Raw genomic sequence first — 16858 nt, forward strand, 5'->3', positions numbered from 1 at the left:
GACCGCCTCTGGTTCCTTAGGCATGCCTCTCTAGCCTTTGCTCTTATGGTCTGCTTGCCGCCCACCCCATCTCTTTTTTTTTTAAAAAAAGGTTTATTTATTAATTTTATTTTTGGCTGTGCTGGGTCTTTGTTGCTGCACGTGGATTTTCTCTAGTTATGGAGATCAGGGTCTACTCTGTTTCGGTTTGTGAGCTTCTCATTGTGATGGGTTTTCTTGTTGCGGAGCACAGGCTCTTTGTGTGCAGGCTTCAGTAGTTGTGGCACTAGGGCTCAGTAGTTGCGGTACCTGGGCTTAGTTGCTCTACTGCATGTGGGATCTTCCCGGACCAGGAATCGAACCGGTGTCCCTTGCATTGCAAGGACAATTCTTAACCGCCGAACCACCAGGGAAGTCTCATCTACCTGTCTTTGATGGACTCCTGTGGGTTACTCGAGCCATTCTACTGGGAAAGTTACATGCTCTGGGTGCCTATGTGGTGCAGGCACATGAAAGCCTAGTTCTTTTGCTTCAAGTTGGAACTAATTCTGAAGCCTGATGTACACGCCAGAGCCCTAGCTGGAATTGGGGGGCTGGGGCTGAGAGGTTCCTAAAGACCGCCTGATGCACAACTCCATCCTCTTCCTTGACCCATTTCTCCCACTTAAGGAAGTCTCTTTCTGCATGAGATGTTGCATGACCCTCACTGCACGTGAGTCCTCAGCTCAGAGCCTGTGTCTGGGTCATGTCTGCATCCAGAGGAGGTGATTTTGAGTAGGGATGGCAGTTGGACAGAACGGCAGCTCTAGAGTCCTATAGACTTGAGATTGATTGGAATTTCTCCATAACCATTTATTTGTTGTGCAAACTTTTAGAAGAGGCTTCAATTCTCCGAGCCTCATCTTGCTCATCTGTAAAGTGGAAAGAATGTGACCCACCATAGGAAGTTGCTGTGAGGCTGAGCATGGCATTTTATGGTCTCCTGCCCCTTGTGGGCGCTCTATACATTTGTTGTTGTTATTCTTAAGTCACTAAATCTTGTCGGAGTCTTTTATGACCCCATGGACTGCAGCCTGCCCGACTCCTGTGTCCAGGCAAGAATACTGGAATGAGTTGCCATTTCCTCCTCCAGACGATCTTTCTGACCCAGGGATCAAACACGAGGCTCCTGCCACATCTCCTGCATTGAAGGCAGGTCCTTTACCGCTGAGCCCCTGGGAACCCCCATTCTATACTATAGTTTTAGCTCTTATTACTCTTTGGGATGGAAAGGGTTGACACGGGAGGTAAGGAGTTCATCCTGAAATGAATTATGTAGTAGGAGAAACGGTGAACCCCAAAGCCGGTACCCCATGCTACTCTGGGCACCATAGCCCGCACTTATATGTGTTTCTTCCTTGTCTAAAGACTTGGGCTGACATTCAGTTGGTGTCATGGGAAGTTCTGGCACTCCATCTAAATCCACTAATTATTATTATTATTGGTGTGGGTTTTTTTTTTTTTTTTTTGCCATTTTCATGGTGTCCAGCCTCTGACTTTCCTGGGCTCTTGCTTCCAGATGGGACTGGTGGCTTTTGTTCAGAGAACTACCAGGGCAGCCCCTGGAGGTGCTTTGCTTTGCTCTGTATCCTGCTGCTGCTGCCAGGGCAGCCCTCAACTCTTGCCTTCCAGATGCATGAACGTGACAGTCAGGCTCTCTAGCCTTTGATCAGCTGACCATGGGGCTGACTGTTGGCTCCAGACTCCCCCGTGGAATCAGGTTGAGGTCACCATTTGTGGGGCTTTGATTCAAGTCCTGAGCCAGCCCAGGGTTTCCTCCTTTTTTGTTCTGCTTTCCTTGCTTTCTTACTGTTTTTTGTTTGTTTGTTTTTATTTTTTCTCCCTGGGAACAGCTTTTTAATAAACCACCCACATACAAATCCTCATCTTAGAGGCTACATTCAGTCTGACTGGTGTGCACCAGCGTGCCCATGGTGGGCATTAAAATACTGAAATACTTCCACACCAGCTGGGCAACAATCATTGCCCTGGTGCCCCAAGTTCCTGCCTGCCACCCTGACCCTTCCCTTGTATCGCCTAACCTTCCCAAGATTTTTTAAATAAAAAGATAACAGCAGGGGACTTCCAGAACTTTCTCTAAAGTTATGATCTTTGTCCATTCTGCTTGGTTAGTAGATGCGCTGTCAGAGTTGTTAGATATTTTGTCCAGCACCTTGTTAAATAGGCACACATGGGGTTACTCGGAAGTGTGTGTGTGTATGTGTGCTTAAGAATGGCAGGCAGGCTGGTCCAACTTTATCGTTTTGTGGTGGCATTTCTCCCAGATGTCACAATGCCTCCCTTGTTTAGCAAAACCCTCAAGCACTTGTGTCTGCCCCAGTGCCCAGACTCTGCCAGGAAAAAGGAAGAATTGGGTTCTGTTGAAGATCAGCAGGAGACTGCGAGTCCATTCAGTCTGAGGTTCACCCAGAGTGACCTGGGTTGGGGGCGGCTGGACCAGCAGGTGTTCAGGTGAATAGGCACAGAGGAGACACCTGTCACCCGTCTGCTTAGTCAGGTGAGGCAGGAGAGCGTGTGTTCAGGCGTCTGGTCCCTGTGTCCATCCTCAAACAACCCTGTCTTGCCCACAGGTAGTTCCTCATCACCCTTTCCGGTTCCTGTTAAAGGGCTTCCTTCTTCACTTCCTGCCTTCCTGCCTTCCTCCCGCCCCTCTCCCATCTCACAACCACCGCCCAGCCCCCCACCCGACTCCACCGCCCTTCACTGTTGGGGTGCGTGTGTGTGTGTGTGGCACAGGAGATGGGGAGAGTGGGGTATTGTTTTCATTTATTAATTTTTAAAATATTTAATTATTTATTTGGTTACGCTGGGTCTTAGTTGTGGCATGCGGGATCTAGTTCCCTGACCAGGGATCCAACTTGGGCCCCCTGCATTGGGAGCATGGAGTCTTAGCCACTAGACCACCAGGGAAGCCCTGATACTACTTTTTGAAGTGATTTGGAGTCTCTTTCCCATTTAGAAAATGGGTGAATTGCTTCACAGCCACAGATCTTTTGTGGTTTTAGGGGAGGAGGGTAAAACAATAAAAGTGTCCATCTTAATTCCCAAGAAAGTTTTCTCTAGATCTGTGTGGTGATGCTGAGGGGGAATTCAGGTGTGGCGTGATCATGGCCCCTGAGGTATGCCCAAACTGGATATTGGAGGGGATGGGCTGACTTTCCCTGGGTGGATCCCACCCCTTTGCAAATCAGAGACCCAGACTGCCTTTCTAGGGTCCATATAACTAGTTGCTGCTGCTGCTGCTGCCAAGTCACTTCAGTCGTGTCCGACTCTATGTGACCCCATAGACAGCAGCCCACCAGGCTCCCCCGTCCCTGGGATTCTCCAGGCAAGAACACTGGAGTGGGTTGCCATTTCCTTCTCCAATGCATGAAAGTGAAAAGTGAAAGTGAAGTCGCTTAGTTATGCCTCTTAGCAACCCCATGGACTGCAGCCCACCAGGCTCCTCCACCCATGGGATTTTCCAGGCAAGAGTACTGGAGTGGGGTGCCATTGCCACTTAGATGTTAATAGAGGTAACCAAGCTAACATTTATTAAACTCTGTGTGCTGGGCACAGTTCTAAGGGGATCCCCTTATTTTGTCCTGACACAACCCTATGAAGGAGAAACATGACTATTATTCTTTTATTTTATATTATTCTCCCATTTTACAGATGAAGATACTGACGCTTGAAGAGGTAAAGTCACCTTTTCAAGTTCACATGGCTTCAAGATCTAAAGATAAAAGGGAGGGTGGTTCTAGGGCCTGTGTGCTACCAGGGCCTGATATTGCTTCCTCTTCTCACTGTCTGAACGAAGTATGTCTTCCTTGTCTGTCTTCTCTATTGGATCCTGAGCAACTTGAGGCCAAGGGACTGTTTCTTGGCCATCACAGTAGCCCCAGTGCCTACCCAGGACCAGGCACTGGTCAGAAACATAGTGATAAACCCGGGAGCCCCTGAGAAGTCTTGATGGACTAAAGATCTGGTGTCATTCGTCCTTTGTACCTCTGCCCATTGACCTACCCCACACTCAAAATTTCAAAACAATGAATTCCACTTTGAGGGAGATTCAAGTTTTATGTTTGGAATACATTTTATTATTATTTTTAGATTTAATTTTTATTTTTTAGTAGAGCATAGCTGATTTACAATGTTGTGTTAGTTTCAGGTGTATAGCAAAGTGACTATACATATATGTACGTTACGCATATACATATGTTTTTTTTCTTTTTCAGATTCTTTTCCCGTATAGGTTATTGCAGAATATTGAGTAGAGTTCCCTGGGCTATACCTAGGTCTCTGCTGATTACCTATTTTATGTATAGTAGGTTTGAGTATGGAGTAACTGTTAATACTTATTTATTTGCTGTTTTAGTTTTGGCTGTGTTGAGTCTTCGTTGCGCCGCGTGGGCTTCTCTCTGGTTGTGGCACACTGGCTCAGGGGTTATGGTGCATGGGGCTTAGTTGCCTGGAGGAATGTGTGATCTTAGTTCTCTGACGAGGGATTGAACTCACATCCCCTGCACTAAAAGGCAGATTCTTAACTGCTGGACTGCCAGGGAAGTCCCTGAAGTAACTTTAAAGAAAGCAATTAGAGCTGCCATTTTAAGTCCTTGCTGAGAGTTACCTGGCTCCATGTGGAACCTCTTACAGAGGGTAGATACCATTACCCACCTCTTGTAGATGCAGAAATGAAGGCTTAGATCCATCAACTAAGCAACTCACCCAGAGATACAATAGCTAATCTGTCGTAGGCCCAGAAATCACGTTTAGGTGGTTGGTCTCCAGTTTTCCCATTCTTCTAAATGAAGCCAGTCTGCTTATCTGGATATATCGATTGTCAGAGATACAAAGAGGAAAAGGAATTTGCAGGACAAGACAGCAAGATCTTGAAACCAAGTATCCAGGTTGTTTCAGTCCGTCCCAGCGCTAGTACCTACCCACAGACCTCTGGGGCTCACAATGTACCCACAATGCCCTGGGGCTCACAATGTACCCACAATGCCCTGGGGCTCACAATGTACCCACAATGCCCTGGGGCTCACAATGTACCCACAATGCCCTGGGGCTCACAATGTACCCACAATGCCCTGGGGCTCACAATGTACCCACAATGCCCTGGGGCTCACAATGTACCCACAATGCCCTGGGGCTCACAATGTACCCACAATGCCCTGGGGCTCACAATGTACCCACAATGCCCTGGGGCTCATGGCTCTCCAGGCTTCAGATGAAATGGACCACGGCACGTCTGGGAACATTTCCGGTGCCAATTCCCAATGCCTCTTTGTAAGACCCTAGACCGGTAGTCTAACCTGTTAGGCAGTTAAACTTACAGCTCTTGACACTTCAGTACTCTTGAGTTGAAGCTGTCTCTCCATCCTGTCCAATTCAAATAACGTTTCCCCGCAGACCATTTCCGCTGCCAGATGGATTCTTCATCGCTGCTTTCATTTCACCACTAACAGTTCTGTCCAGTGTCAGATCCCCGAGCATCAGCAATCTCATTCTCAGACCTTGTCTCTCCCCAGAGAAACTAGACAAGCTCCTTCTGTCTTGGTGGTGTGTGTTTTAAGAAAAACGATTTTAATTAAAAAGGTAGTACCTCTTAATGAGAACTCACCTTTAGCTGAATACTTATGACCCCCAAGGCACCTTGCTTAGCACTTTCTATGCATTAACTCGTTTATTCTTTACCCTCTTTGCAATAGATACATGGTTATTCCTGTTTGATTGATGAAGTCACCGCACCTTAGAGGTTAAGAGCTAGTAATTAGGAGTTTGGGATTTACATATATGCACATTGTTATATAAAAAATAAATGACTGACAAGGACCTACTTATTTCCTGTAGCACAGGGAAGTCTACTTAATATTCTGTAATATGGGAAAATGAATCTGAAAAAGAACCTGACATGTATACACTGTGTGTGTGTATTTAGTTACTCAGTCATGTCCGACTCTTTGTGACCCCATGGACTGTAACTCACCAGGCTCCTCTGTCCATGGAATTCTCCAGGCAAGAATACTGGAGTGGGTTGCCATTCCCTTCTCCAGGGGATCTTCCTGACCCAGGGATCCAAACCTAGGTCTCCCTCATTGAAGGCAGATTCTTTACCATCTGAGATACCAGGGAAGCCCCATGTATACATGGCTATATATAAAATAGATAACCAGTTCGGTTCAGTTCAGTTCAGTCACTCAGTCGTGTCCGACTCTTTGCAAACCCATGAATTGCAGCACACCAGGCCTCCCTGTCCATCACCAACTCCCGGAGTTCACTCAAACTCATGTCCATCGGGTCGGTGATGCCATCCAGCCATCTCATCCTCTGTCATCCCCTTCTCTTCCTGCCTCAATCCCTCCCAGCAGCAGAGCCTTTTCCAATGAGTCAACTCTTCGCATGAGGTGGCCAAAAGCTTTAGCATCATTCCTTCCAAAGAACACCCAGGACTGATCTCCTTTAGAATGGACTGGTTGGATCTCCTTGCAGTCCAAGGGACTCTCAAGAGTCTTCTCCAACACCAGTGTTCAAAAGCATCAATTCTTCAGCACTCAGCTTTCTTCGCAGTCCAACCCTCACATCCATACATGACCACTGGAAAAACCATAGCCTTGACTAGACGAACCTTTGTTGGCAAAGTAATGTCTCTGCTTTTGAATATGCTATCTAGGTTGGTCATAACTTTTCTTCCAAGGAGTAAGCGTCTTTTAATTTCATGGCTTCAGTCACCATCTGCAGTGATTTTGGAGCCCCCCAAAATAAAGCCTGACACTGTTTCCACTGTTTCCCCATCTATTTCCCATGAAGTGATGGGACCGGATGCCATGATCTTCATTTTCTGAATGTTGAGCTTTAAGCCAACTTTTTCACTCTCCTCTTTCACTTTCATCAAGAGGGTTTTTCTTTTAGTTCCTCTTCACTTTCTGCCATAGGGGTGGTGTCATCTGCGTATCTGAGGTTATTGATATTTCTCCCCGCAGTCTTGGTTCCAGCTTGTGCTTCTTCCAGCCCAGCATTTCTCATGATGTACTCTGCATATAAGTTAAATAAGCAGGGTGACAATATACAGCCTTGATGTACTCCTTTTCCTATTTGGAACCAGTCCATGGATAGAGGAGCCTGGTAGGCTACAGTCCATGGAGTTGCAAAGAGTCAGACATGACTGAGCAACTTCACTTTCACTTTCTGTTGTTCCATGTCCAGTTCTAACTGTTGCTTCCTGACCTGCATATAGGTTTCTCAAGAGGCAGGTCAGGTGGTCTGTATTCCCATCTCTTTCAGAATTTTCCCCAGTTTATTGTGATCCACACAGCAGTAATCCCTTAGAAGAAATGGAGTAGCCACCATGGTCAACAAGAGTCTGAAATGCAGTACTTGGATGCAATCTCAAAAATGACAGAATGGTCTCTGTTCATTTCCAAGGCAAAACCATTCAATGTCACAGTAATCCAAGTCTATGCCCCAACCAGTAATGCTGAAGAAGCTGAAGTTGAACGGTTCTATGAAGACCTACAAAACCTTTTAGAACTAACACCCCCCCCCCCAAATAGATAACCAATGAGAACCAATTGTCTGGCACAGGGAACTCTACTCAGTGCTGTGACCTACATGGGAAGGAAATCCAAAAAAGAGGGATATATGTATGCATCAAGTTGATTCACTCTGCTGTACAGCAGACACTAATACAGCATTCATTGTAAAGCAACTATACTCCAATAAAAAAGAAATAGATATATATGTGTGTGTATGTATCTGAATCACTTTCTGCAAATCTGAAACCAACACAACATTGTAAATCAGCTATTCTTCAATATAAAGGAAAAATTAAAAAATAATAAAAATTATTTCAAAATAAAAAATAAAAAAAGTGTTAATGAATAGTAGATAGTGGCAGTACTAGGATTTAAAGCCAGGTTTTTCAGACTAGAAATTCATTTTCTGAGCTTATAGAGCCAATAGGTGTCTTAAAAAGGAAATGAAAACTGCTTTTTTATCCTACTACCTAGAGATAATTGCAGTGGACATGTGCTTTGTTTCCATTCAGTCTGTTTTTCTAGGAAAAGCATTACTAATTAAATGATTAGGGGCCAATTAATGACTAGTTAAGTACTTTTCTTCTTTGCTTTTTACCATACACCATTTAATCATGATTAGGTTTCCATGTCATTAAATACTCCTTGAAAGCAACATTTTAAGTGATTGCATAATATTTCATCTTCTGAACAGACTGTAACACATCTGACCATTCTAACTGAACATTTAGGTCGTTTAGAAGTTTTTATTTTTAGATTACTGGTTCCTGATGCAGATTTTGTCACCCCAAGGAACATTGTCCATATGAGGCAGTGTATGGAGACAATTTTTTAAAAATTTTATTTTATTGAGGTATTATTGACTTACAATGTTGTGTTAATTTCTGCTGAACAGCAAAGTGATTCAGTTATACATATATATATATGCATTCTTTTTCATATTGCTTTCCCTTATGGTTTATTGCAGTTGTGTACAATCCTTTAAGATCCCATGGACTGTAGCCTGCCAGGCTCCTTAGTCCATGGGATTCTTTCAGGCAAGAATACTGGGATGGGTTGCCATTTCCTCCTCCAGGGGTTCTTCCCAACCCAGGGATCAAACCCATGTCTTTTAGGTCTCCTGCATTGTAAGGAGGATTCTTTAGCACTGAGCCACCTGGGAAGCTTTATGGTTCATCACAGGATATTGACTATAGCTCCCTATGCTCTACAGTAGGACCCTGTTGTTTATCCGTTCTATATATAATAGGTTGCATCTGCTAACCCCAAACTTCCACTCCCCCCTCCACCCAAGCCTTGGAGACAGTTTTGATCGTCATAACTAGAGGGATGTTGGGTGTGTGTAGAGCCCAAGGATGCCCCACACATCCTGCAATGCACAGCCCTCCAACAAAGAATTAATTGTCTGACCCCGAATGTCAAGAGTGCTGAGATGGAGAAACCCTGATCTTAGAAAAACCAGCATGCTAGACTTCTTTGTCCATTAAACAGGACATGTTTGACAGACAGATCTCCTCTGGTTTTCTGTGGTTGATTCCTAGAAGGGAAAGTACTGAGTCAAATATTAGAACCTCTTTGAAGGATCCTGAAACACAGTATGAAATTGCTCTCCAGCAAGGTGGAAATACCATTCTTCTAGCACCAGTACCTATTAAACCCCACTCTAGCTAGCATGGAAAATGATTATACTATGACCCTTTGTTAATTTGAAACCGGAAAAAAGTCCTCTCTTGTTGTTTTAATTTGCATTTGCTTTGTTTATTAAGGAGCTGAGTACCTTTTCATATGCTTATGAGTTGTTTGTATTTCTTCTCCTGTGAATTAGCTCTCCTGTCCTTAGCCCACTTTTCTACTGAAGTTTTAGGGGTTTAACTGATTGGTGGGAAAGTTTTCCTTGCAAACCTTTTTTTTTCGGATTTCAAAGGCAACTCAGAGCATACATTTTGGACTCATTATGTACTGCTTATTAACTATTGTTGGGAAGAGCTGTCTAGTAGAGTGATATGAGTTTTTTTGGAGCTGTTCCCGTGTCAGATATAGAGATGTCATTGCAAGTTGATAATATCCTTTGAAGATGAAAACAGTGCTTGGGTGTAAACCAAAGTCCTCTGTGACTGAAGGGGAGGAGATGAAAGTGCCTGAAGTTTGGGGTGTGAATTAAAAGTGGAGAGCCAGGAAGTTCAAGCATGTTCTCAAACTGACAGAACCCTAGTCTCTGGCTCAGAAAAAATCTTCTTGTAATTGCTGAATAATTGCTTAATTAATGTCACTCTGTTCATGGCTGGAGCAGAGTGGGTTGGAAGAGAGGAGATAAAGTGTGTCAGTCTCTCCAGAGAAATCTAGAACAGAACATTTTTGAGAGTTAGCAGGAATCTTAGCTATTATCCAGGTCTCCAAAAGCATCCACTTTGTATCACTTGGAGCACCTGAGATTGTTAGTCGTGTCCAACTCTTTGTGACCCCATGGACTGTAGCCCACCAGGCTCCTCTGTCCATGGGATTTCCCAGGCAAGAATACTGGAGTGGGTATCCATGCCCTTCTCCAGGGGATCTTCCTGACCCAGGGATTGAACCCATGTCTCCTGCGCCTCCCGCATTGCCAGCAGATTCTTTACTACTGGGCCGTCAGAGAAGCGGTATACTGTTCAGTGAAATCTGTGAAAGTGCTAGGAGACTGAGAAGTTTGCAGAAGAGTGCTGTTAACATTCTTGACTGCAGACAAAACAGAATTAAGTCTCACAGCAGGAGAAACATTGCCCATGATCACAGGGTAGGTAGGACCTAGAATCTGCTCTAAATCCCAGTTTTTCTGTCTCAGAGACCTGGGCTTTTTATGCCCTAACTAAAGGTTGTTTACAGCAATTTAATCACGGAATTCCCTTCTTCACTGTCGTAACTAGAGTATCCGCAGAGGTCACTGTCATTTTTGATTTGTAAACTGTCTAGGGTGACTGGCATTTTGCAAAGGGGTCATCACTGAACGCTTGCGATTTTCTAGGTAAAACCAAACACTTCGAATGTGTAGCTTCCTTCCCTTACTTCCTGGAGATTGGGACCAGTCTTATCACCCCATTTCACAACTGGGTAAACTGAGGCACAGAAGTGCCATCCCACTTCTAGTGTGGCATTGTCTGTCCAATCCATTTGGCCCTGGGCACACACGGCCTGTGCCATACTCTGTCTCCATCTTGGATTCTTAAGCAATTCAGCTTTGTGTGTATTTCTCTCTCTTTCTCTAAACGAGATGACTCATTTCATGGTGGAGCCTGGGTGGAGAGGAGAATCGGACAGTTCAGTCCCTCCCTGAGCCCACTGTGCTGACCCTCAGGTAGGTTTTTTGCAAGAGGAAGGAATTGACCTTCTTCTTGTCTTGGAGGTTGACTTACCTTGCAAAGAACACAGGATGGATCATCTCATGTCCTGCGAAACTACTTTTGCGTTTCTTTTAGGGGAAGCAACAAGGGACAACACTTGTGTGGACCCCAGAAATAGACACATCTGGATTTGTATCTAGGCTCTGACTTTTTCTAACATTGTGAGTTTAGGCACATTACTTTTCTGAGCTTCAGTTTCCTTGGATTAATATACCTAGATCAGGAATGAGGATGACGAAATGAAAGTAAGTGCTCAGTTAAAGAGCATTTGGTATTCATTCAACAACCAGTCATCTGAACTTCCCTGGCAGTCCAGAGGCTAAGACTCAGTGCTCCCAATGCAGGAGGCCCAGGTTCAGTCCCCGGTTGGGGAACTTGATCCCACACGCTACAACTAAGAGTTCCCATGCTGCAACTAAAGATCTTGCATGCTGCAGCGAAGACTGAAGATCCCACATGGGGCAGCGAAAGCCTAGTGCAGCCAAAGAAATAAATAAAGTATTAAAAAATCCCAAGCAAGCAGTCATCAAGCATCTACTATGTATACTGTGTCCAACACTGGTGACTTGATGGTGGGTAACATAGACACACAGCACCTGCCCACGTGGAGTTTACCATGTGGCAGACAGGCAGACATCAAGCTGGTAATTGCCCCCTTACAATTTCAATTTGTAATGAATATTTAAGAAACTATATGACTAGTTCATTTAGACTGGGCAATCTTTTGTCTTTCTGAGTAGGGTATTGTAAACTGAGAACTGTCAGGTGAATAGGAGGAAGCTCAGGTAGCAGGGAGAATGGGAAGCATGTTCCAGGCAGAGGGAATGGCATCTAGAATGGAAGCGAGGTGGCATCTAGAAATGAAGACGGTGACTTAGAGGGACCTGCAGGAAGGGTGGTGTGGCTGCAGCATGAGAGCAGAGAAGACAGGGAAGGAAGGCAGGAATCCAAAGCGGGTCTGTGGACTCCAGGCTCAATATACCTGGTCTAGAGAGATAGTCTAGGGACAGCTTTGGTTGGGCCTTAGCGATCAATACAGATTTTGAATTTTTCCTAAGTGCAGTGGAAGCCATCAGAGGGCCCACCATGAGTGGATCAACCCTGTGAACAGATTGCACTGACTCCTGTGTGGAGACAGATTGGAGGAGCCATGGAAGGCAGGCAGGTAGCTGGGGGGCTGTGTGGACAGCCAGTCAGAGATGATGCTGACTTGGACCAGGATGGGAGCCATGGTAACAGAGAGAAGTGGGTGGATCCAGGGCATATTTTGGACGTCACTGAGGACTCTCTCATTGTTCTGTAAGGATTCACTTTCTGCTTCATGTACTTCCTCACTCTGCTGATTTTGGCTGATGGAATATGGGCAGAACCAACAGGGTACAGTCAGAGAACAGGCTTTAAGATAACTCACGTGCATCTAGCAGCCTCTTGTGTCCCTGTCATTTTCTATCACCCTGGCTCTGGAATGAGGTGACACGTGGCATAGTCCTGAACTTGGCCTGCATCTTGAGAAGGTCCTGAACTTGGCCTGCATCTTGAGAAGGTCCTGAACTTGGCCTGCATCTTGAGAAGGTCCTGAACTTGGCCTGCATCTTGAGAAGGTCCTGAACTTGGCCTGCATCTTGAGAATAAGTTCTACAGAGTCAGGCAGAGCTCTAGCTGACTCATCGTGGTCTTCAACCACTCCGATTTTAGAGCTATTTGTTTCTACAGAAAACCTGACCCTTACAGAGGTAGAACTGGTCATCAGTGTATCATGGTCAGGGATATGATGTCATGGGTGAGGAAAACAGAGGTCTCAAAGACAATTCTCGAATTTCTGGCATAAGCAGCTAGTTGGATTGAGGTGCCATTTACTAAGAAGATCAAGAATTCAGTGTTGTTCTTAGAAATTTAAGATACCTGTGAGGTGCCCAGCTAGAAAAATCAAGTCTGCAGATTATCTTTTGTGTCTTGCACTCACAAGAGAGTTCTGGAATAAAGATATATGGTATTTTTCTAATGGTGTGCAAACAGAATTTGAAGACAGAAGTGGATAAGATTTTGGGGGCCAGTGTTTCTTGAATTTGATGTGTGTCTGAATTTCTTGAAGATACTTGCTGAGAAAGCAGGTTTCTTGGCCACACCTATGGAGATTCTAACTGAGTAGGCTGAGGTAGGACCCAGGTAGGGAAAGGGACTTGAATCAGGTGGTTCAGTTCAGTTCAGTCGCTCAGTCATGTCCAACTCTTTGTGACCCCATGGACTGCAGCACACCAGGCTTCCTTGTCCATCACCAACTCCCGGAGTTTACTCAAACTGGTGTCCATTGAGTCAGTGATGCCATCCAGCCATCTCATCCTCTGTCATCCCCTTCTGCCTTCAATCTTTCCCAGCATCAGGGTCTTTTCCAATTAGTCACTTCTTCGCATCAGGTGGCCAAAATATTGGAGTTTCAGCTTCAGCATCAGTCCTTCCAATGAATATTCAGGACTGATTTCCTTTAGGATGGACTGGTTGGATCTCCTTGCTGTCCAAGTGACTCTGAAGAGTCTTCTCCAACACCACAGTTCAAAAGCATCAATTCTTCAGCGCTCAGCTTTCTTTATAGTTCAACTCTCATGTCCATATATGACTACTGGGAAAACCATAGCTTTGACTAGATGGAGTTTTGTTGGCAAAGTAATGTCTCTGCTTTTTAATGAGCTGTCTAGGTTGGTCATAACTTTTCTTCCAAGGAGCATCTTTTAATTTCATGGCTGCAGTCACCATCTGCAGTAATTTTGGAGACCCCCCAAATAAAGTCTCTCACTGTTTCCATTGTTTCCCCATCTGTTTGCCATGAAGTGCTTGGCTCAGATGCCATGATCTTAAAAGTTTTCTGAATATTGACTTTTAAACCAACTTTTTCACTCTCCTCTTTCACTTTCATCAAGAAGCTCTTTAGTTTTTCTTCACTTTCTGCCATAAGGGTGGTGTCATCTGCATATCTGAGGTTATTGATATTTCTCCTGGCAGTCTTGATTCCAGCTTGTGCTTCATCCAACCCAGTGTTTCTCATGAAGTACTCTGCATATAAGTTAAATAAGCAGGGTGACAATATACAACCTTGACGTACTCCTTTCCCGATTTGGAAACAGTCGTTCCGTGTGCAGTTCTAACTGTTGGTTCTTGACTTGCATACAGATATCTTAGGAGGCAGGTCCAGGTGGTCTGGTATTCCCATCTCTTAAAGAACTTTCCACAGTTTGTTGTGATCCACTGCCTCTTGAGAAAGCTGAGCGCTGAAGAATTGATGCTTTTGAACTGTGGTGTTGGAGAAGACTCTTGAGAGTCCCTTGGACTGCAAGAGATCCAACCAGTGCATTCTAAAGGAGATCAGTCCTGGGTGTGCATTGGAGGGAATGATGCTAAAGCTGAAACTCCAGTACTTTGGCCACCTCATGCAAAGAGTTGACTCATTGGAAAAGACTCTGATGCTGGGAGGGACTGGGGGCAGAAGGAGAAGGGGACGACAGAGGATGAGATGGCTGGATGGCATCACCGACTCGATGGACGTGAATTTGGGTGAACTCCGGGAGTTGATGATGAACAGGGAGGCCTGGTGTGCTGCAATTAATGGGGTTGCAAAGAGTCAGATATGACTGAGTGACTGAACTGAATTGAACTGAACACAGCCAAAGGCTTTGGCATAGTCAATAAAACAGAAGTAGACATTTTTCTGGGACTCTCTCGCTTTTTTGATGATCCAACGGATGTTGGCAATTTGATCTCTGGTTCCTCTGCCTTTTCTAAATCCAGCTTATACATCTGGAATTTCACGGTTCACATACTGTTGAAGACTGGCTTGGAGAATTTTGAGCATTACTTTGTTAGCATGTGAGATGAGTGCAATTGGGTGGTAGCTTGAGTACTCTTTGGCATTGCCTTTCTTTGGGATTGGAATGAAAACCAATCTTTTCCAGTCAGTCAGGGATGTCCCAAACCCAAACAAGAGTGTCTTTTTAAAAAATATTATCTTCAGTTTATCTTATGTTTGGCTTTGTGAGGTCTTCATTGCTGTGTGTGGGCTTTCTCTAGGTGTGGTGAGCCAGGGCTACTCTTTAGTTGCAATGCCCAGTGGCTTCTCTTGTGTCAGAACAGAGGCTCCCGGTGCCAGGGCTCAGTAGTTGTGGCACATGGGCTTCTGGCCCCGCGGCATGTGGGATCTTAGTTCGTGGACCAGGGATCGAACCCATGTTCCCTGCATTGGTGGGTGGTTTCTTAACCACTGGCCCACCAGGGAAGTCCCAGGAGTGTTTTGAATGTCCAGCTGGCCTTCAGCCCAACAAGAATGATGGTTTGGCTTCTGAATTTTTTCCTGCTCTCTCCTGCTCCCTCACTTGGCTTCTACTCTCGCTTCGTTAAGAGTTCCTCCTAAATCTCAGAGGATTTCGCCACATGACATGGAGGAAGGGCTTGAAAAACCTGAGATGTTTGCATTCCTTTCTATGTATTTATTTATGTATATAGAAGAGCCTGCTTTTAGATGATCTAATGTGAATTTTATTTTATTTTAAATTTTTTAGTTTGTATTGGGGGTATAGCTGATTAACAATGTGTGATAATTCAGGTGAATAGGGAAGGGACTCAGCCATGCATATACATGTATCCATTTTCTCCCAAACTCCCCTAAGGAGCGAATTAAGTAAGCAGTTTTATCTTGCTTATTCATTTAAATGGTGCCTATGCTGAGCTGCTCTGAGTCTGAGATCTGGGTACCTCAATCTTGGAATCTCCACCTTCGCAGTGGTGGCCACCCAGGTGTATCTCTGGCCAAGGGATGGACGGACATGCAGGAAACAGTACCATAGCTCTTTCTGTGCTTCCAGAGCTGGGGTTTCTGCCTGTGTTGCTGGTAATGCCGATTGCATAATTCCTTGGAAATTGCAGGGAGGTGTGACTGAGGTCTCCTGACTCAGAAGGCAGACCGCTCCAATTCCTGGATATATCCATGGCACAGAGGGTGTGATACATACGTGCCTCTTTTTATTTGTTGCCAAGAACTCAGATACTTTCTAATGAAAGTATCAAACCAAAAGCTGCAAACTGGTGACCCAGAGGTGTATTTATCTTGCAGATACATTTGATTTGGGCTACATAATTTTTTTAAAAAATGAACCTAATTCCTAGCATTTAAAAACTGGGAAGCTTCATATGAAATCCAGATTTTTGGCTTCTCTTGAAAAAATTCAGATCTGGCAGTACTGAGCTGGTTTTCCCACATAGCAACAATCAGTCGGAGGTGAGTAGTAGCTGTCCTTACTTTTTTAATAGGGCTGAGTTCATCAGTTTGCGTCAGGCCCCACCATGTTCTCTTGAGCTTGGTGCTCTGGCTAAGTCCTAGCTACCATTCATTACCTTTCCCAGGCCTGCTTGTCTTGCTTGTGTTACAGCATGGCCCCCAAGGCTGCTGCCTTGCACACCTTCAAGTGAGGTCGTTCACATCATAGTCTGAAGCTGTGCAGTGCTCACCCGTGCAACTGACTTGGCTCTCAACCTGGGATTCTCAACCTGGGATCCATGATCTCTAAGGATCTCTGGATGTGTCTCAGGGTCTTACAGGATAGAAGGGGAAGTCCTGAGGGTGGGGCCTTCGAGAGACCTTCAGTTGCTTATCTCCACTTCAAACAGAAAGCTTCCTTTGGGTCTGTGATTTTGGCACGCTGAATTGTAATTTTGAAAAAAAAAAAAAAGTTTGTTAAGAAAATTTGATTAATGATGGCCAAAATTCATTTTATATAAGGCACCCAGTGCTGAGTCTTCTGGGGATAAAACTGCTTAGCATGCATGTAATTGGTGTCTGCAAGTTCCCAACTGCCAAATCCTCAGCCTCGAATTTGTTTTAATCAGTATAATTTACATACAGTGACCTGCCCAGTGGCTGAAGTGAACAATGAGTTTCGACAG

General features: G+C 44.8%; 1 protein-coding gene across 2 annotated transcripts in view; it reads left to right on the top strand.

The window, feature by feature from the left end:
- SHISA9 (shisa family member 9) overlaps nucleotides 1-16858 on the top strand; it is a 351202-nt gene that overhangs the window by 94533 nt on the left and 239811 nt on the right. The window lies entirely within an intron of this gene.

The sequence above is a fragment of the Ovis aries genome, chromosome 24 (genome assembly GCF_016772045.2).
Source record: "Ovis aries strain OAR_USU_Benz2616 breed Rambouillet chromosome 24, ARS-UI_Ramb_v3.0, whole genome shotgun sequence".
Taxonomy (NCBI): Eukaryota; Metazoa; Chordata; class Mammalia; order Artiodactyla; family Bovidae; genus Ovis; species Ovis aries.